We start from the raw sequence: 16,506 nt of genomic DNA on the forward strand, positions 1-16,506 counted from the left end.
GATATCTGAAGACTAAAGAGTGAAATATCTCTTTGTTTATATGGAGAGAGGGAATTGTATCTCTCCTTTACAATGAGCATAGTTAATTGCTGACCTGGCCAAATATCAGTAGAACATAGTTTTTAAGTTTCTGCAAGTAAGGTGGTTTGTTTCTTTTTTTTTTTTTTTTTTTAATGCCTGGATGCCATTTTGTCTTCTGTGAAGCAACCCACTGAGCAATGGGTATTTTATGTCTTAGTCTCTCTAATTTCATATTTACACAACATTCTCTTATAGTACAATAAAAACCACATTCATTGATTTATATTAGAAATGTAGGAAAAAAGCTTGAAGAAGACAGCAAAGTCTCAAGTCCCTTTGGGTGTCCTGGATGTTGGTAATATTTTCCAAGAATATTCTAAGGAGGCCTCTTTTCAGTTTTTTACTTTGCCCAGTTTTTCCTGAATAAATAAATCTCCATGTCATATAGACCTTACCTGATTGGGTCCATTCTGACCTTTTCTATTTCATGCTCCTGTAAAGAAAGGGACAAAGAGTATGGTGACACGTGATGGAACAAACGGCCACCCCACCTGAAAGTGACATAGGAGATAGTTTTAGGGCTGTTTTGCAAGCTCTTAATTAATTTTTGTGACTTCCCCATGAACTGGATTAGAATAAGAGTTGTATTAGTTAACCACGGTCTTGTTTTGTTGACCAGCATGTTGCATGTTTCATAAGCAGCAGCAAAGGGAACTCAATACCCAGTATTTCCTAAATTCCTTGTTCTAGCTGAAAATATTTAGCCTCAGCCTAGCAGGGGTTTTTTGGGTCTTTCTCAAATCAGCAAAAACTGTAATGCTTTTGTGGGACAGTTCTCTGTGCTTCCAGCTATGGATGTTCAACTGATGATCATTGGATACATCAGAAGTTTCTGAAGCACCTAAACCTTCTGAACTAATGACTTTAGTGTCTTTCCCAGTCATTAGTTTCTTTGTAAATCATGGCAGTTGATGGCATACCAGGGTCCCAGAAGATAATTACACAAGCCCTTCTTTATTTCCCCTTATCTTTCATTCCATCTGAACTCTTTTTCATGTTAATTTTAATATAAACCTTTTTTGGTTTGTTGAGGTTTTTTGAGTGTTTGTTTTCTTTTAAGGTTACATAGTGTCTGCAGCTCAGTGCATTAGCTGTGCCCTGCAATCCAGAGCAGACAAGTTATATATCAGTAATTTAATAAGTCATACATAAAAAAAAGCAGCACAGATTTATTTTGTTTTAAAACTGAGTAGGGTCAGCAATGCATCTGCCCACTATTGTCATTGTGCTGTCTAGGCAAGCTCATTTATCTTGGTTAGTAAACAACTTAAAAGGCAAGGAAGGTGGATGGCTTAGAGGAGTTTTATTAGGAGACAGAATATCTGATGTCTGATGTCTTTCCTAAATCCAGACCAAATTGCCTAATAGAAATCTACCACCAGTAGGCAGTTAGGGGGTGCAGTTAAATATACAGCTTTTATTGGAGAGGTGACAGTGAAAGATGCAGTTGTCCCAGCTGGGAGGTCTGCACTGTTAAAGCAATCAAATTCAAGATGTCTGCAGAGAAAACAATAAAGGTGAAAGCTTGTAAGTTCTGATATTTACCAACATTTCAGGTGTACACATCCAGTTGCAGAGTCTTAAAATTTAAGGCTAGTGACTGGAAACTTTAGGCATAACCGTTGATCCTAAAACTCGTTTTTTTCACCTTTTGATCCTAAATTCTTTCATGTTTTCAATGTCTGGTGTGAAACTATATGATTTCTTGATATGCAAAGCAGTTCAAATAAGCTACAAAAGTAAAAACTAGTGAGCATAAAATTTAGTTTTCCAGTCAGTTAATTTCCTGTGCCATCAACTCAGCAGTCCTGTAACAATGAAGAACAGAGCAATTTGGAAATTAAGTGGTTTAAACATGGATTCGCAAACATGCTGGATGGTGGGGAAGGGCATTTGTTGTTGAAGAACCACAGTAAAACCATGATAAATTAAAAACATATAATCTGCCTGCATAAAAGCCAGCAGGAGCTTGCAAAGCATTTCTGGCATCATTAAAAATGACCTTATTTCCCAGTAGAATTCATTAGCCTAAGAGCTCCCCTGTTGACTCTAAAGTTACATTTGAGGAGCATCTCAATAGTAGCTTCTTCCTCTCTGAAAAGAGCCTTGCTTCACTCTTTCTGAAGGCAGCAAGAATTCAAAAGTGTGTGTTTAAAGGAGAAAAAAAAAAATCACTATCTCACGAGGTATGTCTGCACCTGCAAAGCTACCTGTCCCATAGGCTGTAGATCTTGGATGGTTCTATTGTGAAACTGAAACACCTGAATTATGCAAACCTAGAAAGGAAAACTCCTATTAGGGTCACATATACTTCTCAGTATTCAGACTGCAATAAACCTCTATAGTCCTGTTATCCTTTTTTATTAGTAGTATTTCCTAGTAGTATATTTCCAAGGTACTTCTCTATTTTCCTATAGAAGACTGTTTCAAAATGCACTATATTTTGCTATTAACCTAAGCTGTGAAAGTCTGTATTTTCTTGTATAAATAAGCAGACAAAGTTGCAGTTTGTAATTTTTATCATTCTGTAAAATGGGCAATGATAGGAATCTCTATTTCTTAGATGAAATTCAGCATCTAAAAGGATGGGGAATCAAGCCTCAAATCTGTTCTATAGATATGTTCTTCAGCTTCAAAAATAAAAATATGCAGTGAGCTATAATTCTTCTGCTTTCTCACAATGTGGAACAAAATATACAATAAAGATGTCGTGAAATAGAGGTCAACAAAGAAATCTAGCAAGCCAGTTACAGGTTTTCCTGGGAAACTGTCAAAGTCAGAAGTACAAAATTTAGTATGGGCAGATAACAGCTGATATAGCAGCTATCATAGTAAAGCTGCAGATTTCTCAACAGTGGCAATTTTTTTCCCAGTGTGCAAAGTGTCAGGGCAGAGGAGTCAGGTATTGCTTTGGGTACAGGTTTGTGAATGAGTGAAGTGTTGTTAGAACACACTGGGAAACAGCTGGAGATGCACTGACCAGGGATTTGGAAATGCAGAAGTAGCTGAAGAGCTGTTTTGACTCTGTGAAGCTGACAACAGAGTTGCTTAAACCTTCAGCTTTCAGAGACTCCCTCTCTCAGATGCTTTAGAAAAGTATAAGAAACAGCTCTGCTCTGAGGTCAGCTTGGTTTTTCAGTTCACATTACTGGTGGGATCAATATTTTTTTGAGAGAGAGGCATGGTGCACTTGGCCATTTTAAGAACTATGTTGGTACTTAGCCTACCAAAAAAGCAGATCAATGCAACCAAGTCTCTGCATGAGATGAATATCAAAATGATTCAACTGTGTGGTTTATATTACACAAGACTAATAAATCAGGTAAAAATTTTTTGGCAAGTAACTTCCCCTATTGGAGAAAACAAAGACAAGCAGACTTTGCACAAACAGGAGAGAAAGAAAAATTAAAAATAGTTTCAAATGTTTTTCCTTGTGTTTCACGTTGTATAATGTTTCATTTTCTGTAGTTACTTAAGCAGATTGTTTCTGTCTCAGCATTGAATATGGAAGGCCAAAGATCAAATCTACTTTGATAGGTTTTTGAAACCCTTTTTTTTTTAAGATAGCAATATTTCTGAAAGCCTGAAATTATTCAAAGGTTATAAGTGGTACTTCAGTACACCTTTGTGAGTTTACTACCAGTAATCATAGTTTATACTTTATTGCTGGATGAGAATCTACATTACCCATATAATCTGTTTTCAAGAGGAAGAAATGGAGGTCTCAGGTTTTTTAATAATCACTTCCTTTTTCAGTATTTCTCATTTTGATACTCTGAGTTTTTGTATGAAAACTGAATGCACTTGAAAGGGCTGTAACAACAAGGTGTTTCTGTTTCAGTAGCTGATGGCATCTGTTAGTAGCTACTTAATCTGTGATACTGCTGGAAATCTGTGAGGGAAGCACATAGAGAAAGTGAAAACATTTCCTAAGAAAGGATTTATCTGGCAGATTAAGAGGTAACTGTTGATGATGTTGTAGAATTAAAGTAAGTGTGTAATTGTTTAAAGAAATAAAGTAGGAAGCTGCATGAATGAAGAGCTAAAAATAATAATTTATTCAATCAACTCAATCAAACTGTGAGTGCAATTAAATTTATGGAGGGTTGAATAATACTGTCTTCTAAATACTGGCCTTTTCTTTCTTGAGAAGTTATCATTCAAGATTAAGTCAAGTATATCTACAGTTTGACCTTGTTTCAGGTTTGTAGTATGTCAAATAAAGGGTAAAAATTTACTAGTAGTATGTTATGTTCCTCTGGGTATTTTTTGGGTGTAGTGGTTCAGGGGGTTTTTTGTTTGTTTTTTTGTTTGTTTTTTGGTTTTGTTTTGTAATTTTGAAAAATAGTTGTTGGGAAAAACTAGTCAGAGATTATCCTTTGTCTGACAACTGGGTTGAAAAATTAAACTGGTTAATGAAAATACTGAAAATTATTAATATATACTGAAAATAATGAAAAATTAATGTCTTGGCATCTTATTTGTATAGTTCTTAACAAATTAATTAACAAAAAAGAAAAAAAAAAGCTAGTACTGCCATAGGAAATTTTTTTAATACCTCATTAAATGAGTTAAATGAGTTCCATTGTCAAACCAACTTGTTGGTCTTAATCTTAGTTTGAATCATGCAGTTTTGTAATCATTGCACATTCAGAGAGAAACTAGCAAGTTACCATCCAGTTTGAAATACTCTGCAGGTAGCACTAGTAACCAAAAAGTGAACTGTAGAGCTTATCTCTTTCACTTGAGAGGTGCTGCTTGCCAGCCTACCAGAACCCTGATGTAATGCAGATGTAACAGAGGACTCCTGATAAGTAGGAACCAGGGAATTTAGTTACTAAGTAGGTTCAGATTTATCAGGATTTCCATGCAGAAAGTATGTTTTAATGAGAAGTGGTGTGCCAATTGTTATGGCTTTTTAAACTAGAAAACTTTCTTCTACTTTTGCCTTATGAATTGGTAGGCTTGAATACTGCAGCAAAGTGAAAGGGCTCCTTGATGGCCCAGGAGAGCAGCTGAATCTGGTCTGTTGGAAAAAAAATATGATAGTTCTGCCTTCTCAGTAAAGGACAAGGAGAAGAGTTCTAGCTGAGAAGAAGCATGGAGATGGTCCATGGTCTTAAGTTGTGCCAGGGGAGGTTTAGGTTAGATATTAGAAAGAATTTCTGTACGGAGAGGGTGATCAGACATTGGAATGGGCTGCCCAGGGAAGTAGTGGATTCTCCATCCCTGGAGCTATTTAAAAAGAGACTGGATGTGGCACTCAGTGCCATGGTCTAGCAACCGCAACGGTGGTTCAAGCGTTGGACTTGATGATCTCCGAGGTCCCTTCCAACCCAGCCAGTTCTAAGATTCTATGATAGAGTGGCTACCAGAAAACATGAGAGTCCTGAGGGCTTTCTTTAACCAGCCAGGAGACCTGAAGAAACAAAAACTTTTTTCTGAGAAAAGGATCCCACTTTTTTTGCTTAATTATATGGGACTGTCTCTGTTTTCTTAGCATACCTAAAATAATCCATCTTGAGACAGTGGTTAACCACAGCAATTTCAGTATTTGTTATCCTGACCTGGAAAACAGAAAAACAATGAAACTCTCTTACTCCCACTCCTGACCAAAACAAAAACAACACCCCTCCTGTCCTGAAACCCCAAAACCGTAAGGTCTGATCACCCTCAGAGTAAAGAAGCAGTAGACAAAATAGTGGAAGGGTATTTATGTGGGTTCCACTGTGGGTTCAATGAGGTCAGTCAAAGGCTGAAGTGGCTTTGAGGAGATCATGTCTGCCTTCCTGAGATGGTGAGCCTTGAGCAGGAGGCAGATGTCAGCCTTCCTTCAGATGTTGATCTAGAAAGGCAGAAAAGTACAATTGCTTCCAAAACTTAAAATCTTAGAATTTGCAAGTTTTGGTTCTTTCTGCTTTATTCCTTGTGAGGTGTCCACACCTGCAATAATAGATGAATTTCGTTGACGCCGGTACAGGAGAGTTAGAAAATGCCCTGCTGCAATTGATAACTTTGTAAATAGATAGTATTTTGCAAACTGTGTATGTTGACATCTCTTTTATTCCCAGAAAGAAGCATCTTTGGATGCAGAAGCCCACTGTGGAGCTAGTCAGCATAGTATTAAGAGGTCAGGAGATACTCCCTATACTGTGTTTAGGGCAGCCTTTCTGTAAAAGTGGTTCAAGGTTTAATTGCTAGCTTTTCTCCCTCTGTTTCCTCTCATTTAATATTCAGCCATCAGGAAAAGTAGAAAACTTAGAGCTATCAATGATTTGTTCCTTATTCTAGGAACTATATGACTCAGTCTTGTACATAGTTTTTTTGTCTCAGTATAACTTGTGTGAATGGAGGGGTGTTTTGGTTTGGTTTGTTCATTTCTTTTTATAAATTTCTTGGAGGAAGAATTAAAAGGAATCTCAGTAAAAATTTTGATAGTGATAAATGAAGTTGTCCAAGGATTAGCTAGAGTAAACCTAGTAGGCCAATGTTTCCCTTTGTGTCCAGGTATCCTCAGCACTAGGTTCAACATTTTCTTTCAAAAGCTTGCACCACCATGTTTGTACCAAAGCACTTAAAGTCAGTAGTAGAATACAAATGACTTCTAAGACAGCTTTTGAAGATATTAAGCTGATTTAATTTCTTAATTAAAATCATAGCTTCCTGCTCCATTTGCTGTAGTACTCAGCTCCTTGGATCACTGCTATGAAGGCGTCTTATGTTGTGCCAATACAAAAATCATAGGCACAACAGGTAGAATTGTGAAAATACTCTCACACAATTGTCTGAGAGTAAGATGCTGAAGCTAACGCACTGTTAGGTGGAGATTTTAGGTTCACTGTGTCTGGTGTTTTCCCACAATCCAAACAGTTTCCAGACAGACATGGAAAAGTAAAACTCTACAATCCACATTTTTTTATCATCTGCCCTTTCCCCCTCTCTGTTTTTTGTCTCAGTTTATTTTGTCACACTGCTGCCTTTGCTGAATCTTTGATCTTACTTACTACTTGACAGCTGTTACTAAAGTTTCAGCTTGCCCCTTTTATGTCCACATTCTTTCTTTACCTATACTTTATTCTCTTCCATGCTTTGGTAGCCTATAATCTCTCTTGCCTTCAGATTAAGGTAAGAGCATAGCTATGGTTTAATAGTTCTTTCATTAAGACTGGACTCAGTCTTATATTTCCCCTCCCTACCACTGCATATTTAAGAAAAAAGCCATTAGAAGTACCACTTTTGCACATTATGGGTAAAAAAACAGTGCCTGTAAAATAAATGAAAACTTCTGATTTCCTAAATTATGTTTGCTGGCTGTGATGTCAATGGGCTTTTGGCTGTAATTTTTACATTGCAACTGAAAATTCAGTTAAAATTTAGCACTAATGGGCTATATAGAGCTAATAGACTGCTTCATCTTTTTGTCATCAGACCAAATTCATTTCTTATTCCAAAGCTATCTGACTTCAACAGCCTTGGCCGACTTAGCATATGCAGTTTGTCAGTGTCATGTGTGAAAGCAGCCATTCTGCTCTCCAGATATGATGTTGCTAGGTCATGGAAGCATGTGCATGGCAAGTTCCTGTTGTAAAATAAAATAAATTAGTTTAGAACTTTTAAATTTTATCTCTCTTCTTTGCTTTTAGTTTTTCTTTGTTTTTGTAAAATAAGGGAATATGATGCCAGAGTCAAAAAAACAAAACAAAAAACAACAAAAATTGAGGTTTGCCAGGAAAAAACTTCCCCTCGTGCCAAAGTCTAATCCTTACAACTCAAGAAAGAAAAAAAATATCAAAACTTTTGCTAATGTGGTATCCTCATCTATAATTTTTGATTGCCTCTGTTTTAATATTAAAACTCAAAAAGTTTTTACATGGATTTTAAAACTCTGAGATCAATTTAAAGGAGAGATAGTTCATTTCAATGCTGTCTTCTTGAGCCATAAATTTCACAGATTATGATTTGGAAGCAACATTCTCTTTTCTTGGTTTTAAATTCCACTGCTGTTCTTTTCACAGTGTCATTCTTGCACTTCTGAAAGGAAAAAAAAAAAAAAAAAGACTGGTTGTCATAGGAAAACTGTAATGCCTCACAAAGGAAACCTACCTATTTTTCTTCTTCCTAGGATAAATAGTTTTGGGGCTTTAAACCCATTTTTGGCATACTTTTCTGTTCTCTTTAAGCTTTTATGAGTAGCTTTGTGGCTGCCTTCCTTAAAATGTGATTTTTTCTGATGATAGCATAAAAGCTTCTCAAATAACAGCACAATTCATTGACTACTGGTTATCTGCTTGATGTCTAATGTTCTCAGCACGAGAAATAGGACACTGGTATCACTTTACTTAGTTGTGTGGTGCAAGGGAATTTATTTTCACTAAATACTGTGCACAGGGAAACAGAGGAAAATTTATCTGTGAATTCCATCAACTTTTTGGAACTATTCTGTTCTTCAGTCTCCACCTTCTGCTAGGTACCATTAAGAGTTACCCAAATAATCTCCTACCTTAAAAAAAGGCATGTTTTTTAACTTTCTCATTATGTTGATATTCTTCCTCAGTCTGAAATTCTCATAAATCTTCCTGCTAAGGAAAGCTGCATGGTGACATTTTGCAAGGTGCTCATGAGCAGGGAGAGGTTCTTCTTCCATTTTTTTTAAGCAAAAAATGACTGTGATTCATCAAAAAAATTTCCCACATTGCCCTTGCCTTTCCTGGTAGCTCATATGCAAAATAGATGTTGTAAAGAACTAATTCTGCAGGCACACTGTTTATCACCTTTGTCAGCTCTGAGTTCATTTAACTCTGCCTTCCAGTTCACTCCAATATTTGTGTCATCTTAGTCTACACTATGGTCTCTCACGTGGACGTGTTTAAATATCTAGTATCATTAAAACATGCTGGTTTGACTTCCTAGCAAGTCTGAACAACAACAAAAAAAAAACCATGATGATGTGACCAGATCAAATTCTGTTTCTCTTTGTGCTGTACCATAAAATGTCTATCAGTTTCTGTGGTAAAGCTTTTGTATTCTTACTACATTAATCTGGTCTTCAGGATGAGAAATTGATGTTATGTTAGCAGGTTTATGTATTTGGAAATATCTGTGGTTTGGTGTTTTGTCTTCATTTTCTATTTCATCCTTTTTTCCTTCAGAGCAGAAACATGAATAAATACTTGCCTAATCTAGATGTTTACTATGCTTGATTTTTCTCAGCTTGTTTCTTATCTTCTGTCTGTAGAAAGAAGACTCTTTGTGAAACCCTGGCTCCCTGCTAGGAGTTGTTTACAACTAGTGTCTTCCATGGTCTTTTTTTCCTTTTGATTTATATTGGACCCTATTTTTAATTTTAAGACCATTTTCCTCCACAGTTTCTCAGAGATTATTTTGCTTTTTCACCCTCTCCTCAATATGACATTTTAAATATTCTTTCATGACAGTTCTTTACCCAAGTTTTTCTCAAAATATAAGAACATTACTTTTAAATATTCTCCAAATTGCTATTAATAACCTGCAAAATGTAGCATGTCTCCCTTTTGATAATTTTCTGATTGCCTTTCCTCATTTTATTGTCTTCTCGGGAGAGGTTGTGTTGGTTAACTCAGAATGCATTACTGTGACCACTTTTGTTCTTAGACCTTGGGAAGACTGGGTTGCTATCTGTGCAAATGAAGAATCCTTGATCTAATCCAAGTCAGATCTCTGAGATCTGACTCTTGAACAATAGAGCTTCTGTCTGCCATCAGGTGCAGGCTTACAGAAGAAATGTATCAGGGATGCAGCTTGGGATAAAGTTTTTATTTGTTACCTAGGCATTAATCATCAGTGATTGAGGAATCACTGGTGATCATTTCATACCACAGCTGTAGAAATCCATGTCATGTGTCATCTCTGTGTTTATCTTCTTGTTCCTTTGACTGTATTTCATACTCTAAACAGCAGGGTGTGCTAAATTGTAAAATCTTTTAAGCTTGTCTTTTCTTTTCCTATTGTCTTATAAAATACAAATCTGACCCTTCTCTCTCTCCTTTTAAATCTGGATGGTAGTTCTGTGACAACTGAGCTAACCAGGGCAAAAATCAACAGTTTTGGTTCATTAATTGGGAGTGGAAATCTTGTGCAAACCACTTGCAATAAACTCTGTCTACTTCCCCCAACCAGGAGTCTAAAAACTCATGTAATAATAGTGGTGCCTTCATCTGTTGTTTTCAGTTATCTGGGGGAAAATAATAAAAAAAAATTTTTTTTGTTGGGGATTCCGTGTTTTATTCTGAAGAAATACAAAGCATTATAATGGCATGGAATAACAAACCCAATTGCCTAAATTTCCATAATATCCACCAGCAGCACATTTGATGATCTAAACCAATCATTGCTAGTGACGATTCTTGCAAGTTTTAGGGTATTATTTGTGCTGTTTAATATGAAAGTGTTAGATTAAGCTTCCAGAGCAGGTGGTGTTCTGGAGAGAGAACAGTATGGATTCCTCAAGAAAACAGCTCTGCCAGAAGGCTGGTAGGGCTAATTTCTGTTTTCCTGATAACAAACCCAGGGGAATTAACCTTGTACTTTGAGAAGGACAACAAAGATGGTGAAGGGTCTAAAGCACAAGCTTTATGAGGAGTATCTGAGGGAACGGAGGTTGTTTAGTTGGAGAAAAGTAGGCTGAGGGCTATCTCTCTCTACAACTACCTGAAAGGAAGTTGTAGTGAGGTGAAGGTCAGTCCATGTAACAAACATCATGAAATGAGGTATGGATTCAAGTTGCACCACAGGAGGTTTAGACAAGATATTAGAAGAAAATTCTACATGGAAAAGGTAATCAAACACTGAAATAGGCTGCCCAGGGAGGTAGCTAAAACACCATCTCTGGGGGTGTTTAAAAGACACAGATGTGGTGCCTGGGAATATGCTTTAAACATTGGACTTGGTAGAGTTAGGTTAACAGTTGGTAGAATTAGATTATGGTTGAATTCGATGATCTTGAACATCTTTCCTATATGGATTGATTCTGTGATTTTGGATATCTAAACTGGATATCTAAAGCTAAGGGAATATTCCTCATTTTGTCTTCATTTTCTTTTTTCCCTTTCCCATCATTATGCCTAATTCATAATATGTCAAATTTGTGAATCATATATAGTGGCTTGTTAATTCAGACATAGCTGGAAGCTTTTAGTGGTTATTTTTGGACCATCTGGAACACGAACTTTAATCTTCAAAGGCTATATTTTAAAAGGGCTTATGGACTCATTTTCCAAAGTTTAATTTGACAGAAGAGTGGTTTTATCTGTTATATAAATTAAAGCAGAGTCTATTTGTTATCAGCCAATGATATTATTTATGCTATGTACCATAACTGTGAAATGCATTGTGTTGCCCAGGCAGTGGCCATTCTGAAATTGTCTCTCACTTCAAATATTCATTTTGTTTTGTATTGTTTTTGTATTGTCCAGTACATGTTCCCTGATCATGATGAATGCACTGCTTTTCAGGGAGCAAACACCTGCTTTGTGTCACCATGCTCCTCACAATAATAATTTGCAAAATATTTATGTGGGCTATTCTTTAGCAGCTTTCGTAGTAGGGTGGGAATACTATTTTTAAGATAGATTTATATTTTGGTAGTTATAATTTTTCCATGTATTTTGAAGATTTACGTGGGTGTCAGTCCTACAGAAATGGAGAAGCATGGGCTTCAGCTGAGCTTCCCAGTATTACAAAATGAGTCAAAAAAGTAGTGTGGGGAACAGTGTCACATTCTTTTTCTCATTCTTCTGAGTTTTTAATGGTCCTTAACAATGGTTATTGATGACAGCAGCTGTGAGGGTTCCATAGGGGAGCCAACATATACATTTTCTAATCAACATATGTTTTAAAATCAAATGTCTGATTTACTTTAAATAAGCAAAGAATCATAGAATTGTCAGGGTCAGAAGACACCTTTAAGATCATTTAGGTCCAACTCCCCTGCCATGGACAGGGACACCTCCCACTAAATCAGGTTGCTCAGAGTCCCATCCAGCCTGGCCCTAAAAACTTCCAGAGATGGGGCTTCCACCACCTCCCTGGGCAGCCTGTTACAGTGTTTCACCACCCTCAGGGTGAAGAACCTTTTCCTAATCTGTATCTAACTAACTCTAGTTTTAACCCATTCCCTCCTAGCACTAAGCAAGATCCTATAGAGTCCCTCTCCCACTTTCTTGTAGGCCTTTTTAAGATACTGGAAGACCACAATAAGGTGTCCTTGGAGTCTTCTGTTCTCTAGAGTGAACAACCCCAACTCTCTCACTCTGTCTTCACAGCAGAGGTACTCCAGCCCTCTGATCATCCTCATGGCCCTTCTCTGGACACATTCTAGTACTTCCATATCTTTCATGGAATAGGGGCTCTAGAACTGGACGCTGCACTCCAGGTGGGGTCTCATGAGAGTGGAGTAGAGGGGAAGAATCACCTCCCTCGACCTGCTGGCCACACTCCTCTTGATACAGCCCAGGTTCTCATTGGTTTTTTGGGCTGCAAGTGTACACTGATGGCTCATGTTGAGCTTCTCATCCCCTAGCTGCTGCAGGTCCTTTTCTTCAGGGCTGCCCTCAAGCCAGTCACTGCCCAGCCTATAATGATGCTTGGGATTGTCCTGACCCAGATGCAAGACCTTGCCCTTGGTCTTGTTGAACTTTATGAGGTTTGGTGTCAGCCCACTTCTCCAGCCTTTCAAGGTCCCTCTGGATAGTTCAGAGAATTCTTTGTTCAGAGTATTGTCTTCTCTCTACAAACGCACAATGGAAAAGGGAGTTGCAGACCAGAGTCTCACTGTGTCTCCTTTCTTCTTTGAATCCATATTTTTCTTCATATTGTTTTCCTCAAGTGCATACATATTGTTCCATTCTTTCTCATAATATTTTCTTATCCCTCATAAAGCTTAAGTTTGTCTCCACATTTTTTTCTCTTTGGTCTTTTATACAAATAGCTAAATTGTATGGTTGTACCCACTATAAAATTTTTGTTTAATTTGCCTTTTCACATTGCTGAGAAATGATCTCTTGGGATTCATGTATATGAAAAGGAAGAAAATTATTGTTAAGATTTGGCTATATTTTTTCCATTTCTATTGTAATACCAGCACTTGCTCTTTACTAACTATTCGTAAATATGAAACATTCAGCCTAGAGTGGCTGAGACTGAGCCACTGAAGCCATGAAAAAAATTCTTGCTCGTAGTACTGGTCTCTCAATGTCTCTTTGTGAAGCTGGTGCTGCATCAAAAGGGTACAATTATACAGATTCTCTGTTCTGCTTCAACAGTCCTGGGTTTTAATAGCTTATATGAGCTGTGCAGCATGCCTCAGCTCTATATGCATTCAGGAAAATATGTCAATACCTGAAGAAAAATAGAATTTGCAGTATTAAGCCTTGATAAAGGGACATGGGTAAGGTTGAGATTCTCAGAATATCTCACCCTTTTAATTTAACTCCTATGTTTTCCTAAGGTGAACAGGAGAAGGGAACTTCCATCATGTATGTTTCAGTATAGCCAAGCACTGTGATTTGTAACTGTGGTGTCTCACAGACAATTGTTAGTTACTTTTACTTAAAAGATCTAAATCTTTAAAGGAGTAAATTGCTGACAAAGGAAAAATGGTAATTGTGTGGTTTACTTGGTAGTAATTTCTAAACACTTTTTTTTTTCCTCAAAATTATACCAAAGAACGTTGAAAAAATGAAGGCTGCATCAGGCTAATGCTTGTATCAGACCGTGTTCCTGAAACTCCACCTTGAAACTTATTTTCAGGCAGTCTTCCTGGCCTTGACTCTCAGAGTTGGTCAGGTAATAAGGTACAAAGAGTTGCACTTACAGCTCCTGTACAAGTGGGGAGCTGATAGCCCTGTCTGAAGTCAGACATGCTATAAATGGGCAAACTCTGACAGCCACCATATGCATGAATTCTCTGCTGCCTTTGCCAGTCTTGAGAGAAAAATACACTGGATTTTGCATATGCCATGCCATTTGCATCATCTGCAGCACGAGGTTTTGTTGAATGGGAGGAGCATGGGCACTTGGATAATTTATGTCAGTCTTTCTTTTGGAGTCACTGAAGCAGAAAACTCTGGAAATGAGGATCCTGGAATTTAGGTAAACAGAAACAACCACAGCACCAGGGTGCTGTGCCCTGAGCCTTAGTGACTCTTCTTTAAATGCATGTTCAAGGTGTTGTGTTTATAAGCAATTCCTATAGAACAGTGATCACGTCTCTTTAGGCACTGCAAGTATCCAGTACAAGGAGGCCTGCCACACTGAGATAAGAAACAAGTATATGAAATAAAGTATGAGCTGAATTGCCTTATCTCAGCTGCTGTGTTGGAATGAGTGGCTCGCTTTCGCAGACTGAAGGAAGTAATTTATATAGAGGCATTTATTAAAATCTTGAAATTACTCCATCTTAAATGCTTCATTTTTGGATTTTGACAAATGCAGAGATTACTAGAGATGACTGTGGTGAAATGATTGACTTCAATGCTTATCATGGCACAACAACAACAACTAATTCAGTCTGGCAGCCATGATTTTCCTAAAGCCTTTTGTACTCAAGTGCAAATTTCTGAGCAGACCAAAAAAGGAATGGAATTTAAAAAAAAAAAAAAAAAAAAAAGTTCCAGATATGACAGTTTCATGGCAGCTGTATTTATGTAGCCAGACTTTATACCCTTAGCCTCTACCTCATAATGAAACCATTGCTTCACAGATCCAGATGTGGTTCAGGCAATAAAAGGAAACCTCAGCCAGCTAGGCATACTGCTCAAAATAGTTTAGTGTTGACACAGAGGGTCTGAATACTACAGATTCAATTAAGGCCAAAAAGTTTGGCCTTGTTCCCAGTAAGAAGCACCAGCAATGTACAGTGCTAGCGTATGGGTCATTTTACAGTGATCCCAGTACCGTAAAATTTGACAACTGTCGTGTACCACGCGCTTAGTGGATTAGGTAGAGCATAAACCAAATTAGGCCACAACTCACACTTTGCAGTTTAGGCCCAGCTGGTACCAACCAGCGCTCAGAGGCTCATGCACCCCCATCCCCACCATGGGATAGGGAGCAAAAAATCTATCTTAAGGCTCATGAATGGAGACAATGAGAGGAAGATTTTCACTCCCCAGTTACAGTAATGGGCAAGACCACACAATTAAGATAAAATAATTAATCTATCAGGAAAAAGAGGAAACATGATCAGTTCAGCATAGCTTCCCCCAGCCCTCCCCTCTTCCTGGTCTCCGATCTCTTCCCTGCTGCCTCCCCCTCAGTGCACAGGGGAAGGGCAGGGGGGGTTTAGGATCAGTTCCCCACACGGTGTTTCTGCCACCCCTTCCTCCTCAGGGGGAGGTCTCCTCACAGCCTCACCCCACTCCAACTTGGGGTCCCTCCCATGGGAGAGTCCTTCAGGAACCCCTGGGACACGAGTCCCTCCCACAGGTGCAGTCCCTCAGGCACAGACTGTGCTGGGTGCCCCTGAGTCACCTCCTCCTCCATGGTGGTCCTCCATGGCTGCAGATCCACATCTGCCCCTCTCCATGATCCTGCACGGGTTGCTGCTTCACCTCTCCCCACCTTGATCCTTCAAGGACCACAAATCCACATCTGCCCCTCTCTGTAACCTTTCAGGGACTGCTCCACCAGGCTCCTGCACGGATTACATGGAGTTATCCTGACCATGAGCTGCAGGGAAATCTCTGCTCTGGCACCTTCTCTGCCTCCTTCCTCACTGACCACGGTGTCTCTGCTCTGCCATTGCTCTCACCTCCCCATCTCCTCTGCTCTGCGGGTCCTTTTTCCAGTTTCACTGTCTCCTTCTAGAATATATCACTCACAGAGGCACATCCAGCCTCCCATATCACCTGAGCCCTGGACAGAGGTGGGGGCAGCAGTGAAACCAGAGGAGCTTCCAGCAGCTTCTCACAGGAACCACCCCTGCAGCCCCCCTGCTCCCAGAACATCACTGCACTAACCTAAGACACAGCCCATGGAGTATTTATTGGACTACGGTGCTCAGTGTGAAAAAATTGTGTTATAGGGGGCTTTTATACTGTTCAGAAGCTGTTTACCAAAGCTTGAGTAAGAAAGGTCAAGTAGAAAATTATTTTTCAGTGACAAATTTGGGTTTTATGGGTTTTTTCAATATTATTTTAAAACTTTAGAATTAACTAATACTCTCTCAATATTCTCATTACTATGTTACTAGTTGTATACTGCCTGGAAAACACAATTACCACTTTTTCAAGGTATAAAAAAATTGTAGTCACTGAAGGTTCTAGACTCATAAAATGTTTCCTCCTAGCATAATTTTTTTCTTGTTTATTCCAGAGACAAGCAAAGCAACATCCATGAAATAATGCCTGCAGCAATTCAACAAGCCTGAAGTTAAGTATGGGATGAGTG

Source organism: Calypte anna, chromosome 1 (assembly GCF_003957555.1).
Source record: "Calypte anna isolate BGI_N300 chromosome 1, bCalAnn1_v1.p, whole genome shotgun sequence".
NCBI classification, from domain to species: Eukaryota; Metazoa; Chordata; class Aves; order Apodiformes; family Trochilidae; genus Calypte; species Calypte anna.